Source organism: Tubulanus polymorphus, chromosome 12, assembly GCF_964204645.1.
Source record: "Tubulanus polymorphus chromosome 12, tnTubPoly1.2, whole genome shotgun sequence".
NCBI classification, from domain to species: Eukaryota; Metazoa; Nemertea; class Palaeonemertea; order Tubulaniformes; family Tubulanidae; genus Tubulanus; species Tubulanus polymorphus.
In genome coordinates, this window is record NC_134036.1 from 7,311,648 (window position 1) to 7,332,151 (window position 20,504).

A 20,504-nucleotide genomic window follows, 5' to 3' on the forward strand; every position below is an offset into this window, starting at 1 on the left:
GAGGGAGGCAGTAGGTCGGTCGTCCGTCCGTTTGTCAGTGTGCCGGCAGCGATGGTTGTTCGAAAAATGACTAAGGGCTGACCGGGCCTTGATCAGCGTTACGACCCGGAGCATTGAGGGAGGGAGGGAGGCAGTAGGTCGGTCGTCCATCCGTTCGTCAGTGTGCCGGCGGTGGTAGTTCGAAAAACGACTAAGTGCTGACCGGGCCTTGATCAGCGTTACGACCCGGTGCAGTGAGGGAGGGAGGGAGGCAGTAGGTCGGTCGTCCGTCCGTTCGCCAGTGTGCCGGCGGTGGTTGTTCGAAAAACGACTAAGTGCTGACCGGGCCTTGATCAGCGTTACGACCCGGAGCAGTGAGGGAGGGAGGGAGGCAGTAGGTCGGTCGTCCGTCCTTTCGCCAGAGTGCCGCTGGTGGTTGTTCGAAAAACGACTAAGTGCTGACCGGGCCTTGATCAGCGTTACGACCCGGTGCAGTGAGGGAGGGAGGGAGGCAGTAGGTCGGTCGTCCGTCCAGTCGTCAGTGTGCCGGCGATGGTTGTTCGAAAAACGACTAAGTGCTGACCGGGCCATGCACAGCGTTACGACCCGGCACCGGTCAGGAAGGGAGGGAGGGTGGCAGTAGGTCGGTCGTCCGTTCGTTGGTCAGTGTGCCGGCGGTGGTAGTTCGAAAAACGACTAAGTGCTGACCGGGCCTTGATCAGCGTTACGACCCGGAGCAGTGTGGGAGGGAGGGGGACAGTAGGTCGGTCGTCCGTCCGTTCGTCAGTGTGCCGGCAGAGTTGGTTGTTCGAAAAACGACTAAGTGCTGACCGGGCCTTGATCAGCGTTACGACCCGGTGTTGTGACGGAGGGAGGGAGGCAGTAGGTCGGTCGTCCGTCCTTTCGCCAGAGTGCCGCTGGTGGTTGTTCGAAAAACGACTAAGTGCTGACCGGGCCTTGATCAGCGTTACGACCCGGTGCAGTGAGGGAGGGAGGGAGGCAGTAGGTCGGTCGTCCGTCCAGTCGTCAGTGTGCCGGCGGTGGTTGTTCGAAAAACGACTAAGTGCTGACCGGGCCATGCACAGCGTTACGACCCGGCACCGGTCAGGAAGGGAGGGAGGGTGGCAGTAGGTCGGTCGTCCGTTCGTTGGTCAGTGTGCCGGCGGTGGTAGTTCGAAAAACGACTAAGTGCTGACCGGGCCTTGGTCAGCGTTACGACCCGGAGCAGTGTGGGAGGGAGGGGGACAGTAGGTCGGTCGTCCGTCCGTTCGTCAGTGTGCCGGCAGAGTTGGTTGTTCGATAAACGACTAAGTGCTGACCGGGCCTTGATCAGCGTTACGACCCGGTGCAGTGAGGGAGGGAGGGAGGCAGTAGGACAGTCGTCCGCCCGTTAGTCAGTGTGTCGGCGGTTGTTGTTCGAAAAACGACTAAGTGCTGACCGGGCCTTGATCAGCGTTACGACCCGGAGCATTGAGGGAGGGAGGGAGGCAGTAGTTCGGTCGTCCGTCCGTTCGCCAGTGTGCCGGCGGTGGTAGTTCGAAAAACGACTAAGTGCTGACCGGGCCTTGATCAGCGTTACGACCCGGAGCATTGAGGGAGGGAGGGAGGCAGTAGGTCGGTCGTCCATCCGTTCGTCAGTGTGCCGGCGGTGGTAGTTCGAAAAACGACTAAGTACTGACCGGGCCTTGATCAGCCTTACGACCCGGTGCAGTTAGGGAGGGAGGGAGGGAGGCAGTAGGTCCGTCGTCCGCCCGTTAGTCAGTGTGTCGGCGGTTGTTGTTCGAAAAACGACTAAGTGCTGACCGGGCCATGAACAGCGTTACGACCCGGCACCGGTCAGGAAGGGAGGGAGGGTGGCAGTAGGTCGGTCGTCCGTTCGTTCGTCAGTGTGCCGGCGGTGGTAGTTCGAAAAACGACTAAGTGCTGACCGGGCCTTGATCAGCGTTACGACCCGGTGCAGTGAGGGAGGGAGGGAGGCACTAGGACAGTCGTCCGCCCGTTAGTCAGTGTGTCGGCGGTTGTTGTTCGAAAAACGACTAAGTGCTGACCGGGCCTTGATCAGCGTTACGACCCGGTGCAGTGAGGGAGGGAGGGAGGCACTAGGACAGTCGTCCGCCCGTTAGTCAGTGTGTCGGCGGTTGTTGTTCGAAAAACGACTAAGTGCTGACCGGGCCTTGATCAGCGTTACGACCCGGAGCAGTGAGGGGAGGGAGGGAGGCAGTAGGTCGGTCGTCCGTCCGGTCGTCAGTGTGCCGGCGGTGGTTGTTCGAAAAACGACTAAGTGCTGACCGGGCCATGATCAGCGTTACGACCCGGTGCAGTGAGGGAGGGAGGGAGGCACTAGGACAGTCGTCCGCCCGTTAGTCAGTGTGTCGGCGGTTGTTGTTCGAAAAACGACTAAGTGCTGACCGGGCCATGAACAGCGTTACGACCCGGCACCGGTCAGGAAGGGAGGGAGGGTGGCAGTAGGTCGGTCGTCCATCCGTTCGTCAGTGTGCCGGCGGTGGTTGTTCGAAAAACGACTAAGTGCTGACCGGGCCTTGATCAGCGTTACGACCCGGCGCAGTGAGGGAGGGAGGGAGGCAGTAGGTCGGTCGTCCGTCCGTCGTCAGTGTGCCGGCGGTGGTTGTTCGAAAAACGACTAAGTGCTGACCGGGCCTTGATCAGCGTTACGACCCGGAGCAGTGAGGAGGGAGGGAGGCAGTAGGTCGGTCGTCTGTCCGTTCGTCAGTGTGCCGGCGGTGGTAGTTCGAAAAACGACTAAGTGCTGACCGGGCCTTGATCAGCGTTACGACCCGGAGCATTGAGGGAGGGAGGGAGGCAGTAGGTCGGTCGTCCATCCGTTCGTCAGTGTGCCGGCGGTGGTAGTTCGAAAAACGACTAAGTGCTGACCGGGCCTTGATCAGCGTTACGACCCGGTGCAGTGAGGGAGGGAGGGAGGGAGGCAGTAGGTCGGTCGTCCGTCCGTTCGTCAGTGTGCCGGCAGTGATGGTTGTTCGAAAAACGACTAAGGGCTGACCGGGCCTTAATCAGCGTTACGACCCGGCGCTGGTCAGGGAGGGAGGGAGGGAGGCAGTAGGTCGGTCGTCCGTCCGTTCGCCAGTGTGCCGGCGGTGGTTGTTCGAAAAACGACTAAGTGCTGACCGGGCCTTGATCAGCGTTACGACCCGGAGCATTGAGGGAGGGAGGGAGGCAGTAGGTCGGTCGTCCGTCCGTTTATCAGTGTGCCGGCAGTGATGGTTGTTCGAAAAACGACTAAGGGCTGACCGGGCCTTAATCAGCGTTACGACCCTGCGCTGGTCAGGGAGGGAGGGAGGGAGGCAGTAGGTCGGTCGTCCATCCGTTCGTCAGTGTGCCGGCGGTGGTAGTTCGAAAAACGACTAAGTGCTGACCGGGCCTTGATCAGCGTTACGACCCGGTGCAGTGAGGGAGGGAGGGAGGCAGTAGGTCGGTCGTCCGTCCGTTCGTCAGTGTGCCGGCGGTGGTTGTTCGAAAAACGACTAAGGGCTGACCGGGCCTTAATCAGCGTTACGACCCGGCGCTGGTCAGGGAGGGAGGGAGGGAGGTAGTAGGTCGGTCGTCCATCCTTTGTCAGTGTGCCGGCGGTGGTAGTTCGAAAAACGACTAAGTGCTGACCGGGCCATGAACAGCGTTTACGACCCGGCACCGGTCAGGAAGGGAGGGAGGGTGGCAGTAGGTCGGTCGTCCGTTCGTTCGTCAGTGTGCCGGCGGTGGTAGTTCGAAAAACGACTAAGTGCTGACCGGGCCTTGATCAGCGTTACGACCCGGTGCAGTGAGGGAGGGAGGGAGGGAGGCAGTAGGTCCGTCGTCCGCCCGTTAGTCAGTGTGTCGGCGGTTGCTGTTCGAAAAACGACTAAGTGCTGACCGGGCCTTGATCAGCGTTACGACCCGGCACCGGTATTGGAGGGAGGGAGGGAGGCAGTAGGTCGGTCGTCCGTCCGTTCGTCATTGTGCCGGCGGTGGTAGTTCGAAAAACGACTAAGTGCTGACCGGCCTTGATCAGCGTTACGACCCGGAGCAGTGAGGGAGGGAGGGAGGTAGTAGGTCGGTCGTCTGTCCGTTCGTCAGTGTGCCGGCGGTGGTAGTTCGAAAAACGACTAAGTGCTGACCGGGCCTTGATCAGCGTTACGACCCGGTGCAGTTAGGGAGGGAGGGAGGCACTAGGACAGTCGTCCGCCCGTTAGTCAGTGTGTCGGCGGTTGTTGTTCGAAAAACGACTAAGTGCTGACCGGGGCGTGAACAGCGTTACGACCCGGCACCGGTCAGGAAGGGAGGGAGGGTGGCAGTAGGTCGGTCGTCCGTTCGTTGGTCAGTGTGCCGGCGGTGGTAGTTCGAAAAACGACTAAGTGCTGACCGGGCCTTGATCAGCGTTACGACCCAGAGCAGTGTGGGAGGGAGGGGGGCAGTAGGTCGGTCGTCCGTCCGTTCGTCAGTGTGCCGGCAGAGTTGGTTGTTCGAAAAACGACTAAGTGCTGACCGGGCCTTGATCAGCGTTACGACCCGGTGCTGTGAGGGAGGGAGGGAGAGAGGCAGTAGGTCGGTCGTCCATCCGTTCGTCAGTGTGCCGGCGGTGGTTGTTCGAAAAACGACTAAGTGCTGACCGGGCCTTGATCAGCGTCACGACCCGGCGCAGTGAGGGAGGGAGGGAGGGAGGGCAGTAGTCGGGTCGTCCATCCGTTCGTCAGTGTGCCGGCGGTGGTTGTTCGAAAAAACGACTAAGTGCTGACCGGGCCTTGATCAGCGTTACGACCCGGTGCAGTGAGGGAGGGAGGGAGGCACTACGACAGTCATCCGCCCGTTAGTCAGTGTGTCGGCGGTTGTTGTTCGAAAAACGACTAAGTTCTGACCGGGCCATGAACAGCGTTACGACCCGGCACCGGTCAGGAAGGGAGGGAGGGTGGCAGTAGGTCGGTCGTCCGTCCGTTCGTCAGTGTGCCGGCGGTGGTTGTTCGAAAAACGACTAAGTGCTGACCGGGCCTTAATCAGCGTTACGACCCGGCACCGGTCAGGAAGGGAGGGAGGGAGGCAGTAGGTCGGTCGTCCGTCCGTTCGTCAGTGTGCCGGCGGTGGTTGTTCGAAAAACGACTAAGTGCTGACCAGGCCTTAATCAGCGTTACGACCCGGCACCGGTCAGGGAGGGAGGGAGGGAGGCAGTAGGTCGGTCGTCGTCCGTTCGTCAGTGTACCGGCGGTGGTTGTTCGAAAAACGACTAAGTGCTGACCGGGCCTTGATCAGCGTTACGACCCGGAGCAGTGAGGGAGGGAGGGAGGCAGTAGGTCGGTCGTCCGTCCGTTCGCCAGTGTGCCGGCGGTGGTTGTTCGAAAAACGACTAAGTGCTGACCGGGCCTTGATCAGCGTTACGACCCGGAGCATTGAGGGAGGGAGGGAGGCAGTAGGTCGGTCGTCCGTCCGTTTGTCAGTGTGCCGGCAGTGATGGTTGTTCGAAAAACGACTAAGGGCTGACCGGGCCTTAATCAGCGTTACGACCCGGCGCTGGTCAGGGAGGGAGGGAGGGAGGCAGTAGGTCGGTCGTCCATCCGTTCGTAAGTGTGCCGGCGGTGGTAGTTCGAAAAACGACTAAGTGCTGACCGGGCCTTATTCAGCGTTACGGCCCGGTGCAGTGAGGGAGGGAGGGAGGCAGTAGGTCGGTCGTCCGTCCGTTCGTCAGTGTGCCGGTTGTGGTTGTTCGAAAAACGACTAAGGGCTGACCGGGCCTTAATCAGCGTTACGACCCGGCGCTGGTCAGGGAGGGAGGGAGGGAGGTAGTAGGTCGGTCGTCCATCCTTTGTCTGTGTGCCAGCGGTGGTAGTTCGAAAAACGACTAAGTGCTGACCGGGCCATGAACAGCGTTACGACCCGGCACCGGTCAGGAAGGGAGGGAGGGTGGCAGTAGGTCGGTCGTCCGTTCGTTCGTCAGTGTGCCGGCGGTGGTAGTTCGAAAAACGACTAAGTGCTGACCGGGCCTTGATCAGCGTTACGAACCGGTGCAGTGAGGGAGGGAGGGAGGCAGTAGGTCGGTCGTCCGTCCGTTCGCCAGTGTGCCGCTGGTGGTTGTTCGAAAAACGACTAAGTGCTGACCGGGCCTTGATCAGCGTTACGACCCGGAGCAGTGAGGGAGGGAGGGAGGCAGTAGGTCGGTCGTCCGTCCGTTCGCCAGTGTGCCGCTGGTGGTTGTTCGAAAAACGACTAAGTGCTGACCGGGCCTTGATCAGCGTTACGACCCGGTGCAGTTAGGGAGGGAGGGAGGCACTAGGACAGTCGTCCGCCCGTTAGTCAGTGTGTCGGCGGTTGTTGTTCGAAAAACGACTAAGTGCTGACCGGGCCGTGAACAGCGTTACGACCCGGCACCGGTCAGGAAGGGAGGGAGGGTGGCAGTAGGTCGGTCGTCCGTTCGTTGGTCAGTGTGCCGGCGGTGGTAGTTCGAAAAACGACTAAGTGCTGACCGGGCCTTGATCAGCGTTACGACCCAGAGCAGTGTGGGAGGGAGGGAGGCACTAGGACAGTCGTCCGCCCGTTAGTCAGTGTGTCGGCGGTTGTTGTTCGAAAAACGACTAAGTGCTGACCGGGCCGTGAACAGCGTTACGACCCGGCACCGGTCAGGAAGGGAGGGAGGGTGGCAGTAGGTCGGTCGTCCGTTCGTTGGTCAGTGTGCCGGCGGTGGTAGTTCGAAAAACGACTAAGTGCTGACCGGGCCTTGATCAGCGTTACGACCCAGAGCAGTGTGGGAGGGAGGGGGGCAGTAGGTCGGTCGTCCGTCCGTTCGTCAGTGTGCCGGCAGAGTTGGTTGTTCGAAAAACGACTAAGTGCTGACCGGGCCTTGATCAGCGTTACGACCCGGTGCTGTGAGGGAGGGAGGGTGGCAGTAGGTCGGTCGTCCATCCGTTCGTCAGTGTGCCGGCGGTGGTTGTTCGAAAAACGACTAAGTGCTGACCGGGCCTTGATCAGCGTTACGACCCGGTGCAGTGAGGGAGGGAGGGAGGGAGGCAGTAGGTCCGTCGTCCGCCCGTTAGTCAGTGTGTCGGCGGTTGCTGTTCGAAAAACGACTAAGTGCTGACCGGGCCATGAACAGCGTTACGACCCGGCACCGGTCAGGAAGGGAGGGAGGGTGGCAGTAGGTCGGTCGTCCATCCGTTCGTCAGTGTGCCGGCGGTGGTTGTTCGAAAAACGACTAAGTGCTGACCGGGCCTTGATCAGCGTTACGACCCGGTGCAGTGAGGGAGGGAGGGAGGGAGGCACTAGGACAGTCGTCCGCCCGTTAGTCAGTGTGTCGGCGGTTGTTGTTCGAAAAAGACTAAGTGCTGACCGGGCCATGAACAGCGTTACGACCCGGCACCGGTCAGGAAGGGAGGGAGGGTGGCAGTAGGTCGGTCGTCCGTTCGTTCGTCAGTGTGCCGGCGGTGGTAGTTCGAAAAACGACTAAGTGCTGACCGGGCCTTGATCAGCGTTACGACCCGGTGCAGTGAGGGAGGGAGGGAGGGAGGCAGTAGGTCGGTCGTCCGTCCGTTCGTCAGTGTGCCGGCGGTTGTTGTTCGAAAAACGACTAAGTGCTGACCGGGCCTTGATCAGCGTTACGACCCGGTGCAGTGAGGGAGGGAGGGAGGGAGCCAGTAGGTCGGTCGTCCGTCCGTTCGCCAGTGTGCCGCTGGTGGTTGTTCGAAAAACGACTAAGTGCTGAGCGGGCCTTGATCAGCGTTACGACCCGGTGCAGTGAGGGAGGGAGGGAGGGAGGCAGTAGGTCGGTCGTCCATCCGTTCGTCAGTGTGCCGGCGGTGGTAGTTCGAAAAACGACTAAGTGCTGACCGGGCCTTGATCAGCGTTACGACCCGGTGCAGTGAGGGAGGGAGGGAGGCAGTAGGTCGGTCGTCCGTCCGTTCGCCAGTGTGCCGCTGGTGGTTGTTCGAAAAACGACTAAGTGCTGACCGGGCCTTGATCAGCGTTACGACCCGGAGCAGTGAGGGAGGGAGGGAGGCAGTAGGTCGGTCGTCCGTCCGTTCGCCAGTGTGCCGCTGGTGGTTGTTCGAAAAACGACTAAGTGCTGACCGGGCCTTGATCAGCGTTACGACCCGGTGCAGTGAGGGAGGGAGGCAGTAGGTCGGTCATCCGTCCGTTCGTCAGTGTGCCGGCAGTGCTGGTTGTTCGAAAAACGACTAAGTGCTGACCGGGCCTTGATAAACGTTACGACCCGGAGCAGTGAGGGAGGGAGGGAGGGAAGCAGTAGGTCGGTCGTCCATCCGTTCGTCAGTGTGCCGGCGGTGGTTGTTCGAAAAACGACTAAGTGCTGACCGGGCCTTGATCAGCGTTACGACCCGGTGCAGTGAGGGAGGGAGGGAGGGAGGCAGTAGGTCCGTCGTCCGCCCGTTAGTCAGTGTGTCGGCGGTTGCTGTTCGAAAAACGACTAAGTGCTGACCGGGCCATGAACAGCGTTACGACCCGGCACCGGTCAAGAAGGGAGGGAGGGTGGCAGTAGGTCGGTCGTCCGTTCGTTCGTCAGTGTGCCGGCGGTGGTAGTTCGAAAAACGACTAAGTGCTGACCGGGCCTTGATCAGCGTTACGACCCGATGCAGTGAGGGAGGGAGGGAGGGAGGCAGTAGGTCCGTCGTCCGCCCGTTAGTCAGTGTGTCGGCGGTTGCTGTTCGAAAAACGACTAAGTGCTGACCGGGCCATGAACAGCGTTACGACCCGGTGCAGTGAGGGAGGGAGGGAGGCACTAGGACAGTCGTCCGCCCGTTAGTCAGTGTGTCGGCGGTTGTTGTTCGAAAAACGACTAAGTGCTGACCGGGCCATGAACAGCGTTACGACCCGGCACCGGTCAGGAAGGGAGGGAGGGTGGCAGTAATTCGGTCGTCCGTTCGTTCGTCAGTGTGCCGGCGGTGGTAGTTCGAAAAACGACTAAGTGCTGACCGGGCCTTGATCAGCGTTACGACCCGGTGCAGTGAGGGAGGGAGGGAGGCACTAGGACAGTCGTCCGCCCGTTAGTCAGTGTGTCGGCGGTTGTTGTTCGAAAAACGACTAAGTGCTGACCGGGCCTTGATCAGCGTTACGACCCGGTGCAGTGAGGGAGGGAGGGAGGCAGTAGGTCGGTCGTCCGTCCGTTCGTCAGTGTGCCGGCGGTGGTTGTTCGAAAAACGACTAAGTGCTGACCGGGCCTTGATCAGCGTTACGACCCGGTGCAGTGAGGGAGGGAGGGAGGGAGGCAGTAGGTCGGTCGTCCGTTCGTTCGTCAGTGTGCCGGCGGTTGTTGTTCGAAAAACGACTAAGTGCTGACCGGGCCTTGATCAGCGTTACGACCCGGTGCAGTGAGGGAGGGAGGGAGGGAGGCAGTAGGTCGGTCGTCCATCCGTTCGTCAGTGTGCCGGCGGTGGTTGTTCGAAAAACGACTAAGTGCTGACCGGGCCATGATCAGCGTTACGACCCGGTGCAGTGAGGGAGGGAGGGAGGCACTAGGACAGTCGTCCGCCCGTTAGTCAGTGTGTCGGCGGTTGTTGTTCGAAAAACGACTAAGTGCTGACCGGGCCATGAACAGCGTTACGACCCGGCACCGGTCAGGGAGGATGGGAGGGAGGCAGTAGGTCGGTCGTCCGTCCGTTCGTCATTGTGCCGGCGGTGGTTGTTCGAAAAACGACTAAGTGCTGAGCGGGCCTTGATCAGCGTTACGACCCGGTGCAGTGAGGGAGGGAGGGAGGCACTAGGACAGTCGTCCGCCCGTTAGTCAGTGTGTCGGCGGTTGTTGTTCGAAAAACGACTAAGTGCTGACCGGGCCTTGATCAGCGTTACGACCCGGCACCGGTCAGGGAGGGAGGGAGGGAGGCAGTAGGTCGGTCGTCCGTCCGTTCGTCAGTGTGCCGCTGGTGGTTGTTCGAAAAACGACTAAGTTCTGACCGGGCCTTGATCAGCGTTACGACCCGGAGCATTGAGGGAGGGAGGGAGGCAGTAGGTCGGTCGTCCGTCCGTTTGTCAGTGTGCCGGCGGTGGTTGTTCGAAAAACAACTAAGTGCTGACCGGGCCTTGATCAGCGTTACGACCCGGCACCGGTCAGGGAGGGAGGGAGGGAGGCAGTAGGTCGGTCGTCCATCCGTTCGTCAGTGTGCCGGCGGTGGTTGTTCGAAAAACGACTAAGTGCTGACCGGGCCTTGATCAGCGTTACGACCCGGCACCGGTCAGGGAGGGAGGGAGGGAGGCAGTAGGTCGGTCGTCCGTCCGTTCGTCAGTGTGCCGGCGGTGGTTGTTCGAAAAACGACTAAGTGCTGACCGGGCCTTGATCAGCGTTACGACCCGGTGCAGTGAGGGAGGGAGGGAGGCAGTACGTCGGTCGTCCGTCCGGTCGTCAGTGCGCCGGCGGTGGTTGTTCGAAAAACGACTAAGGGCTGACCGGGCCTTGATCAGCGTTACGACCCGGCGCAGTGAGAGAGGGAGGGAGGGAGGCAGTAGGTCGGTCGTCCATCCGTTCGTCAGTGTGCCGGCGGTGGTTGTTCGAAAAACAACAAAGTGCTGACCGGGCCTTGATCAGCGTTACGACCCGGAGCATTGAGGGAGGGAGGGAGGCAGTAGGTCGGTCGTCCGTCCGTTTGTCAGTGTGCCGGCAGTGATGGTTGTTCGAAAAACGACTAAGGGCTGTCCGGGCCTTAATCAGCGTTACGACCCGGCGCTGGTCAGGGAGGGAGGGAGGGAGGCAGTAGGTCGGTCGTCGATCCGTTCGTCAGTGTGCCGGCGGTGGTTGTTCGAAAAACGACTAAGTACTGACCGGGCCTTGATCAGCGTTACGACCCGGTGCAGTGAGGGAGGGAGGGAGGCAGTAGGTCGGTCGTCCGTCCGGTCGTCAGTGTGCCGGCGGTGGTTGTTCGAAAAACGACTAAGGGCTGACCGGGCCTTAATCAGCGTTACGACCCGGCGCAGTGAGGGAGGGAGGGAGGGAGGCAGTAGGTCGGTCGTCCATCCGTTCGTCAGTGTGCCGGCGGTGGTTGTTCGAAAAACGACTAAGTGCTGACCGGGCCATGAACAGCGTTACGACCCGGCACCGGTCAGGGCGGGAGGGAGGCAGTAGGTCGGTCGTCCGTCCATTCGCCAGTGTGCCGCTGGTGGTTGTTCGAAAAACAACTAAGTGCTGACCGGGCCTTGATCAGCGTTACGACCCGGTGCAGTGAGGGAGGGAGGGAGGCAGTACGTCGGTCGTCCGTCCGGTCGTCAGTGCGCCGGCGGTGGTTGTTCGAAAAACGACTAAGGGCTGACCGGGCCTTGATCAGCGTTACGACCCGGCGCAGTGAGAGAGGGAGGGAGGGAGGCAGTAGGTCGGTCGTCCATCCGTTCGTCAGTGTGCCGGCGGTGGTTGTTCGAAAAACGACTAAGTGCTGACCGGGCCTTGATCAGCGTTACGACCCGGTGCTGTGAGGGAGGGAGGGAGGGAGGGAGGGAGGCAGTAGGTCGGTCGTCCATCCGTTCGTCAGTGTGCCGGTGGTGGTTGTTCGAAAAACGTTTAAGTGCTGACCGGGCCTTGATCAGCGTTACGACCCGGCACCGGTCAGGGAGGGAGGGAGGGAGGCAGTAGGTCGGTCGTCCGTCCGTTCGTCAGTGTGCCGGCGGTGGTTGTTCGAAAAACGACTAAGTGCTGACCGGGACTTGATCAGCGTTACGACCCGGAGCAGTGAGGGAGGGAGGGAGGCAGTAGGTCGGTCGTCCGTCCGTTCGCCAGTGTGCCGCTGGTGGTTGTTCGAAAAACAACTAAGTGCTGACCGGGCCTTGATCAGCGTTACGACCCGGAGCATTGAGGGAGGGAGGGAGGCAGTAGGTCGGTCGTCCGTCCGTTTGTCAGTGTGCCGGCAGTGATGGTTGTTCGAAAAATGACTAAGGGCTGTCCGGGCCTTAATCAGCGTTACGACCCGGCGCTGGTCAGGGAGGGAGGGAGGGAGGCAGTAGGTCGGTCGTCCATCCGTTCGTCAGTGTGCCGGCGGTGGTAGTTCGAAAAACGACTAAGTGCTGACCGGGCCTTGATCAGCGTTACGACCCGGTGCAGTGAGGGAGGGAGGGAGGGAGGCAGTAGGTCGGTCGTCCATCCGTTCGTCAGTGTGCCGGCGGTGGTTGTTCGAAAAACGACTAAGTGCTGACCGGGCCATGAACAGCGTTACGACCCGGCACCGGTCAGGGCGGGAGGGAGGGTGGCAGTAGGTCGGTCGTCCGTTCGTTCGTCAGTGTGCCGGCGGTGGTAGTTCGAAAAACGACTAAGTGCTGACCGGGCCTTGATCAGCGTTACGACCCAGTGCAGTGAGGGAGGGAGGGAGGGAGGCAGTAGGTCCGTCGTCCGCCCGTTAGTCAGTGTGTCGGCGGTTGCTGTTCGAAAAACGACTAAGTGCTGACCGGGCCATGAACAGCGTTACGACCCGGTGCAGTGAGGGAGGGAGGGAGGCACTAGGACAGTCGTCCGCCCGTTAGTCAGTGTGTCGGCGGTTGTTGTTCGAAAAACGACTAAGTGCTGACCGGGCCATGAACAGCGTTACGACCCGGCACCGGTCAGGAAGGGAGGGAGGGTGGCAGTAGGTCGGTCGTCCGTTCGTTCGTCAGTGTGCCGGCGGTGGTAGTTCGAAAAACGACTAAGTTCTGACCGGGCCTTGATCAGCGTTACGACCCGGTGCAGTGAGGGAGGGAGGGAGGCAGTAGGTCGGTCGTCCGTCCGTTCGTCAGTGTGCCGGCGGTTGTTGTTCGAAAAACGACTAAGTGCTGACCGGGCCTTGATCAGCGTTACGACCCGGTGCAGTGAGGGAGGGAGGGAGGGAGGCAGTAGGTCGGTCGTCCGTCCGTTCGCCAGTGTGCCGCTGGTGGTTGTTCGAAAAACGACTAAGTGCTGACCGGGCCTTGATCAGCGTTACGACCCGGTGCAGTGAGGGAGGGAGGGAGGGAGGCAGTAGGTCGGTCGTCCATCCGTTCGTCAGTGTGCCGGCGGTGGTAGTTCGAAAAACGACTAAGTGCTGACCGGGCCTTGATCAGCGTTACGACCCGGTGCAGTGAGGGAGGGAGGGAGGCAGTAGCTCGGTCGTCCGTCCGTTCGCCAGTGTGCAGCTGGTGGTTGTTCGAAAAACGACTAAGTGCTGACCGGGCCTTGATCAGCGTTACGACCCGGAGCAGTGAGGGAGGGAGGGAGGCAGTAGGTCGGTCGTCCGTCCGTTCGCCAGTGTGCCGCTGGTGGTTGTTCGAAAAACGACTAAGTGCTGACCGGGCCTTGATCAGCGTTACGACCCGGTGCAGTGAGGGAGGGAGGCAGTAGGTCGGTCATCCGTCCGTTCGTCAGTGTGCCGGCAGTGCTGGTTGTTCGAAAAACGACTAAGTGCTGACCGGGCCTTGATAAGCGTTACGACCCGGAGCAGTGAGGGAGGGAGGGAGGGAAGCAGTAGGTCGGTTGTCCATCCGTTCGTCAGTGTGCCGGCGGTGGTTGTTCGAAAAACGACTAAGTGCTGACCGGGCCATGATCAGCGTTACGACCCGGCACCGGTCAGGAAGGGAGGGAGGGTGGCAGTAGGTCGGTCGTCCGTTCGTTCGTTCGTCAGTGTGCCGGCGGTGGTAGTTCGAAAAAACGACTAAGTGCTGACCGGGCCTTGATCAGCGTTACGACCCGTGCAGTGAGGGAGGGAGGGAGGCACTAGGACAGTCGTCCGCCCGTTAGTCAGTGTGTCGGTGGTTGTTGTTCGAAAAACGACTAAGTGCTGACCGGGCCTTGATCAGCGTTACGACCCGGAGCGGTGTGGGAGGGAGGGGACAGTAGGTCGGTCGTCCGTCCGTTCGTCAGTGTGCCGGCAGAGTTGGTTGTTCGAAAAACGACTAAGTGCTGACCGGCCTTGATCAGCGTTACGACCCGGTGCTGTGAGGGAGGGAGGGGAGGGAGGGAGGGAGGCAGTAGGTCGGTCGTCCATCCGTTCGTCAGTGTGCCGGCGGTGGTTGTTCGAAAAACGACTAAGTGCTGACCGGGCCTTGATCAGCGTTACGACCCGGCGCTTTGAGGGAGGGAGGGAGGGAGGCAGTAGGTCGGTCGTCCATCCGTTAGTCAGTGCGTCGGCGGTTGTTGTTCGAAAAACGACTAGTCGTTTTTCGAACAACCACCGCCGGCACACTGACGAACGGATGGACCGACCTACTGCCTCCCTCCCTCCATCACTGCACTGGGTCGTAACGCTGATCAAGGCCCGGTCAGCACTTAGTCGTTTTTTTCGAGAGAGAGAGAGAGAGAGAGAGAGAGAGAGAGAGAGAGAGAGAGAGAGAGAGAGAGAGAGAGAGAGAGAGAGAGAGAGAGAGAGAGAGAGAGAGAGAGAGAGAGAGAGAGAGAGAAAGTCGAGCGAGGCTTGGACGAGATTGATCGCTTACGTGTTTGCTATATACAGGGGGACGGTGTCCGCACGTAACAATCGGCCGCGCTCGGATGGCTCGACGCGGCGCGCGAGCCATGCACTGCCCGGTTCGTCCCGTTCGGTCGGTCCAGGGCGGTTGCGCGCTCGCTCGGCCGGTCGACGGTGGCGGCCAAGAGAGTCAGGTGGCGAAAAATGACCGAGTGCCGAGTGGCCTGACGGTCGAACGCCACGCGGTCCTGTGGCAGGCCGGTAACCGTGGCTGCGCGGGGGATAGGGGCGGTCGGTCGGCCGGTCGGTCGACGGTTGTGGTGCGGTCGCCTCAAGAGAGACACGGAGAGAGGCCCGTGGTCGTCCAGTTGAGTGGTCGTCGAGTAGAGTTGAGTATCGATAAGAGGTCCAGACTCTAAACGGACGAGTAGAGCACGAAGTATCAGACGAGAACGGTCATAGCGGATTTTGCTATATACATTCGTGGTATGTCGTTCGTTGACGAGCGTCGTTCGTAAATTCTACATGGTCGCGTCTCTGAGCTGGCCGCCGTCGCCGCCGTGGTGGCGTCCGGGATGTTCGATGACCTTCCACGATCCTCGATTTTCGTGCGTGTGGGGCCGCGCGTTTCTGTAGTGAGGATTTTTGTCCGCGTTCGGGAGAGTAAGTTCACACCGATGATGGGTGCGCCGAGCAGTGAGGGTTCAATGCCGTGACTCGTGCCCTAGGGTGTTCCTAAAATGTCGTTCGCTGTGCACCGTCGAATGTACGCGTCCGACCCTGCCCTCGTCCGACATAGACCAAAGCTGTCCTGTGGGTCGGCACGAACGCTATGGTTCGAATTCCGAACGCCAAGTTTGCGCGTTAGGTGAGTTATCGAGTATCGGCAATGTCCATATTGTGGACTTGCGTTCGCACCGTACGGTACGGCGTCTAGAAATGAGTAGTAACAATCGCGGCTCTCGTCGCAAATTGACCGAAGAAGGGTCGAGCGTGCTGACGGGCCGAGTCCAACTCGGGCCGTCGTCGGGATGCGCCGTCGGAGCTTCGGGCTTCGCTGGAGTGTGCGCTGGCATTGCCTGGCAGTTCCCGTCGGTGGCGTGCTCACGGTGGTGACGTTCGCAATCGGTAGAGAGGCGCCTCGCCCTCGAGGTAGACTGTCCAGAGTTGCCGGGCGGGCGAAGGGTGGCGGGCCGGTGCGCGTGGTCGGTAGTCGAGTAGAGTAAATTTTCGAAAAAACGAGGGAGTCCAGACTTTAAATGGAAGTGTAGAGCACCGAGTATCTGGGTCTCGAACGAGAACGGTTATAGTGGATTTTGCTATATACGTGGAGAAGGCACCCAGGCGGTTCGGTTTCGCGTACGCGTTCCGACTGCGTCAGTCGATCGTGGCCGGTCAACGACCGGTCCGCGGCGGCCTTCCCCGTAGGATACGCTAACTGCAAGACGCCTCGCCAGGTCGCGAAGCTACCTCCGGGAGCCTCCTTCAAAACGGCGGTGGTGCGCGCGTCCGTTGTCTCGTCGAGAGACGCGGACGGACTCGATAGGTCGGATACTGTGGTCGCTCGCGCGTTCGTCTCCGCTCCGGCGGGGTCGGACGCTCAAAGCTTTTTCTGTTGACGAGTGCTGGCGTCGTTCGTTGTCGAGCGTCGTTCGTAAACTCTACATGGTCGCGTCTCTGAGCTGGTCGCCGCCGCCGCCGCGGTGGCGTCCGGGATGTTCGATTACCTTCCACTATCCTCGATTTTCGTGCGTGTGGGGCCGCGCGTTTCTGTAGTGAGGTTTTTTGTCCGCGTTCGGGAGAGTAAGTTCGCACCGATGATGGGCGCGCCGAGCAGTGAGGGTGCAATGCAATGACTCGTGCCCTAGGAGTGTTCCTAAAAGGTCGTTCGCTGTGCACCGTCGAATGTACGCGTCCGACCTATACCCCCGTCCGACCTAGACCAAAGCTGTCCTGTGGGTCGGCCCGAACGCTATGGATCGAATTCCGAACGCCAAGATTTCGCGTTAGGTTGAGTTATCGAGTATCGGCTATGACCATATTGTGGACTTGCGTTCGCGCTCGTACGGTACGGCGTCTAGAATTAAGTCGTAACAATCGCGGCTCTCGTCGCAAATTGACCGAAGAAGGATCGAGCGGGGTGCGTGCTGACGGGCCGAGTCCAACTCGGGCCTTCGTCGGTATGCGTAATCCGCCGTCGGGGCGTCTGGCTTCGCCGAAGTGTACGCGTTGCCTGGCAGTTCCCGTCGGTGGAAGGTCTCTTTCGCTGGTCTGTCGAACGGCGTCTAAGATTAAGTCGTAACAATCGCGGCTTTGTCGCAAATTGATCTAGCGGTGCTCTGCGTGCTCGGACCCGCATAACAGGTAATAGTGTCTGCGTGCTGGGTTACGGTCCCCGCGTTAACGGAGTTGGTCGCCGCGTTAACGTTACTGGCCTCCGCTTAGGCGGACCGCATCTGCGTGCTGGGGTGGCGGGCCGGTGCGCGTGGTCGGTCATCGAGAAGTGTAGATTTTTGAAAAAAATGAGGGAGTCCAGACTTAAAGGGAAGTGTAGAGCACCGAGTATCAAGGTCTCGAACGAGAACGGTTATAGTGGATTTTACTATATACGTGGAGAAGGTGCCCAGGCGGTTCGGTTTCGCGTACGCGTTCCGACTGCGTCAGTCGATCGTGGCCGGTCAACGACCGGTCCGCGGCGGCCTTCCCCGTAGGATACGCTAACTGCAAGACGCCTCGCCAGGTCGCGAAGCTACCTCCGGGAGCCTCCTTCAAAACGGCGGTGGTGCGCGCGTCCGTTGTCTCGTCGAGAGACGCGGACGGACTCGATAGGTCGGATACGGTGGTCGCTCGCGCGTTCGTCTCCGCTCCGGCGGGGTCGGACGCTCAAAGCTTTTTCTGTTGACGAGTGCTGGCGTCGTTCGTTGTCGAGCGTCGTTCGTAAACTCTACATGGTCGCGTCTCTGAGCTGGTCGCCGCCGCCGCCGCGGTGGCGTCCGGGATGTTCGATTACCTTCCACTATCCTCGATTTTCGTGCGTGTGGGGCCGCGCGTTTCTGTAGTGAGGTTTTTTGTCCGCGTTCGGGAGAGTAAGTTCGCACCGATGATGGGCGCGCCGAGCAGTGAGGGTGCAATGCAATGACTCGTGCCCTAGGAGTGTTCCTAAAAGGTCGTTCGCTGTGCACCGTCGAATGTACGCGTCCGACCTATACCCCCGTCCGACCTAGACCAAAGCTGTCCTGTGGGTCGGCCCGAACGCTATGGATCGAATTCCGAACGCCAAGTTTTCGCGTTAGGTTGAGTTATCGAGTATCGGCTATGACCATATTGTGGACTTGCGTTCGCGCTCGTACGGTACGGCGTCTAGAAATAAGTCGTAACAATCGCGGCTCTCGTCGCAAATTGACCGAAGAAGGATCGAGCGGGGTGCGTGCTGACGGGCCGAGTCCAACTCGGGCCTTCGTCGGTATGCGTAATCCGCCGTCGGGGCGTCTGGCTTCGCCGAAGTGTACGCTGGCGTTGCCTGGCAGTTCCCGTCGGTGGAAGGTCTCTTTCGCTGGTCTGCCGAACGGCGTCTAAGATTAAGTCGTAACAATCGCGGCTCTTGTCGCAAATTGATCTAGCGGTGCTCTGCGTGCATAAAAGGTGATAGTCTCTGCGTGCTGGGTTACGGTCCCCACGTTAACGGAGTTGGTCGCCGCGTTAACGTTTATAGTCTCCGCCTAGGCGGACCGCATAAAAGGTAAAAGGTGATAGTCTCTGCGTGCTGGGTTACGGTCCCCGCGTTAACGGAGTTGGTCGCCGCGTTAACGTTACCGGTCTCCGCTTAGGCGGACCGCATCTGCGTGCTGGGTTACGGTCCCAACGTTAACGGAGTTGGTCGCTGCGTTAACGTTATTGGTCTCCGCATCTGCGTGCTGGGTTACGGTCCCCACGTTAACGGAGTTGGTCGCCGCGTTAACGTTTATAGTCTCCGCCTAGGCGGACCGCATAAAAGGTGATAGTCTCTGCGTGCTGGGTTACGGTCCCCGCGTTAACGGAGTTGGTCGCCGCGTTAACGTTACCGGTCTCCGCTTAGGCGGACCGCATCTGCGTGCTGGGTTACGGTCCCCACGTTAACGGAGTTGGTCGCCGCGTTAACGTTTATAGTCTCCGCCTAGGCGGACCGCATAAAAGGTAAAAGGTGATAGTCTCTGCGTGCTGGGTTACGGTCCCCGCGTTAACGGAGTTGGTCGCCGCGTTAACGTTACCGGTCTCCGCTTAGGCGGACCGCATCTGCGTGCTGGGTTACGGTCCCCACGTTAACGGAGTTGGTCGCCGCGTTAACGTTTATAGTCTCCGCCTAGGCGGACCGCATAAAAGGTAAAAGGTGATAGTCTCTGCGTGCTGGGTTACGGTCCCCGCGTTAACGGAGTTGGTCGCCGCGTTAACGTTACCGGTCTCCGCTTAGGCGGACCGCATCTGCGTGCTGGGTTACGGTCCCAACGTTAACGGAGTTGGTCGCTGCGTTAACGTCACTGGTCTCCGCATCTGCGTGCTGGGTTACGGTCCCCAAGTTAACGGAGTTGGTCGCCGCGTTAACGTTTATAGTCTCCGCCTAGGCGGACCGCATAAAAGGTGATAGTCTCTGCGTGCTGGGTTACGGTCCCCGCGTTAACGGAGTTGGTCGCCGCGTTAACGTTACCGGTCTCCGCTTAGGCGGACCGCATCTGCGTGCTGGGTTACGGTCCCCACGTTAACGGAGTTGGTCGCTGCGTTAACGTTACTGGTCTCCGCTTAGGCGAGAACGGTCTACAGAGTCTTAACAGAGTCAGTAACTTTGCAATTTTCGAGGCTTGCCTTCTTTCTGAGAGGCGTCGAGCGGGGCTTCGGCCGAAAGCGCGTCTTGACGGCGGCGCTTTCTTCCTTTTTGATGGCGTGCGTGGCTGGCTGGCTGGCTGGCGGGCGTAGAATTCTCGGCGTAGACGGGTATCCGGTATCGAGAACAATCTAACAAATTAGATAGTGTAACTGAATGCGTTTCTTTACTGAATAATTTTGATAATCTAGATCTTAAAAATTGTTTCAATTCAAAATTAAGATTTCTTTTTGATAACTATTATCTGTTCACCATTGTCACGAGTATTCTGGGTTATAATCTGGGTGATTTTCTCTCCATTCCTTTTGATAATCTGGATTATTTGCTCGATGTTGTTTATTCATTTCTTTAACACAAGTTCTACAATGACTTTGCTTACCATCTTTCTGAGTTTTATCATTATAATATTCCGATTATGATTATAATTATTATGATTATAATATTCAATTCACGTTATTATATTATTTCATTATAGTAAATATACTATTTGTAATATCAATAGTTTGTGATTGTTCCATTTATTATACATATTTTTTACTAAAATTGATTTACATGTATAGAACCCTGTTCATTATTTCATTTTCTTTATCCTCTTCCCTTTTGAACTTGAAGTATATATATTAGATCGAATTCCAATGAACTCTATCATTTCTTCACCACCTAATTCATCCTTTAACTTCCTAGGACTTTTTTATTATCATTGTTAAACAATTCATGATTTTTAGGGTAATAACTAAAGTCGAAATGATGTTTTGATGTTTGTAAATCATCTGTTATATTATTAGTTTTTATCTATAATATGTAAGAATCTGTATCAAAATATAAGATTTCTATAATATGCTTTTCTCCAAAATGAGGTTGTAATACGTTATAGTAAAATTCATACATTAATAATTTTGATATTTCTCAAACTGAAGCACCAACATAAATTGGTTTATTAAATTTCATAGAAGTTCTCCTCATTTTAACTGCAGCTAAATTCTCATCAAATATTCTGTTACCAATAAATTTAGGATATGTTTGTAAATTCCTAATTCTTTTACCATTACTAACTCAATATCAATTCTATTTCTGATATTTTCTCTGTTTGGTGTTAAAATCTATATATTTTTCTAACCATTTAGATTGACTAAATGCAATACTTTTTTAGAATCATTCCTTAATTCAAATAGAATTTTAAAATTCTATAATCTACTACATAACTATAATACCTTCCTGAGTTACCATTAACTTTTCTGTATGAATATGATTTTCAGGTTTAATTCTTTTTTGATAATTTGATAATCCTTTTTGTGTTACAGTTTTATGTTCGGGGCAGTAAGCTAGATTTCTAG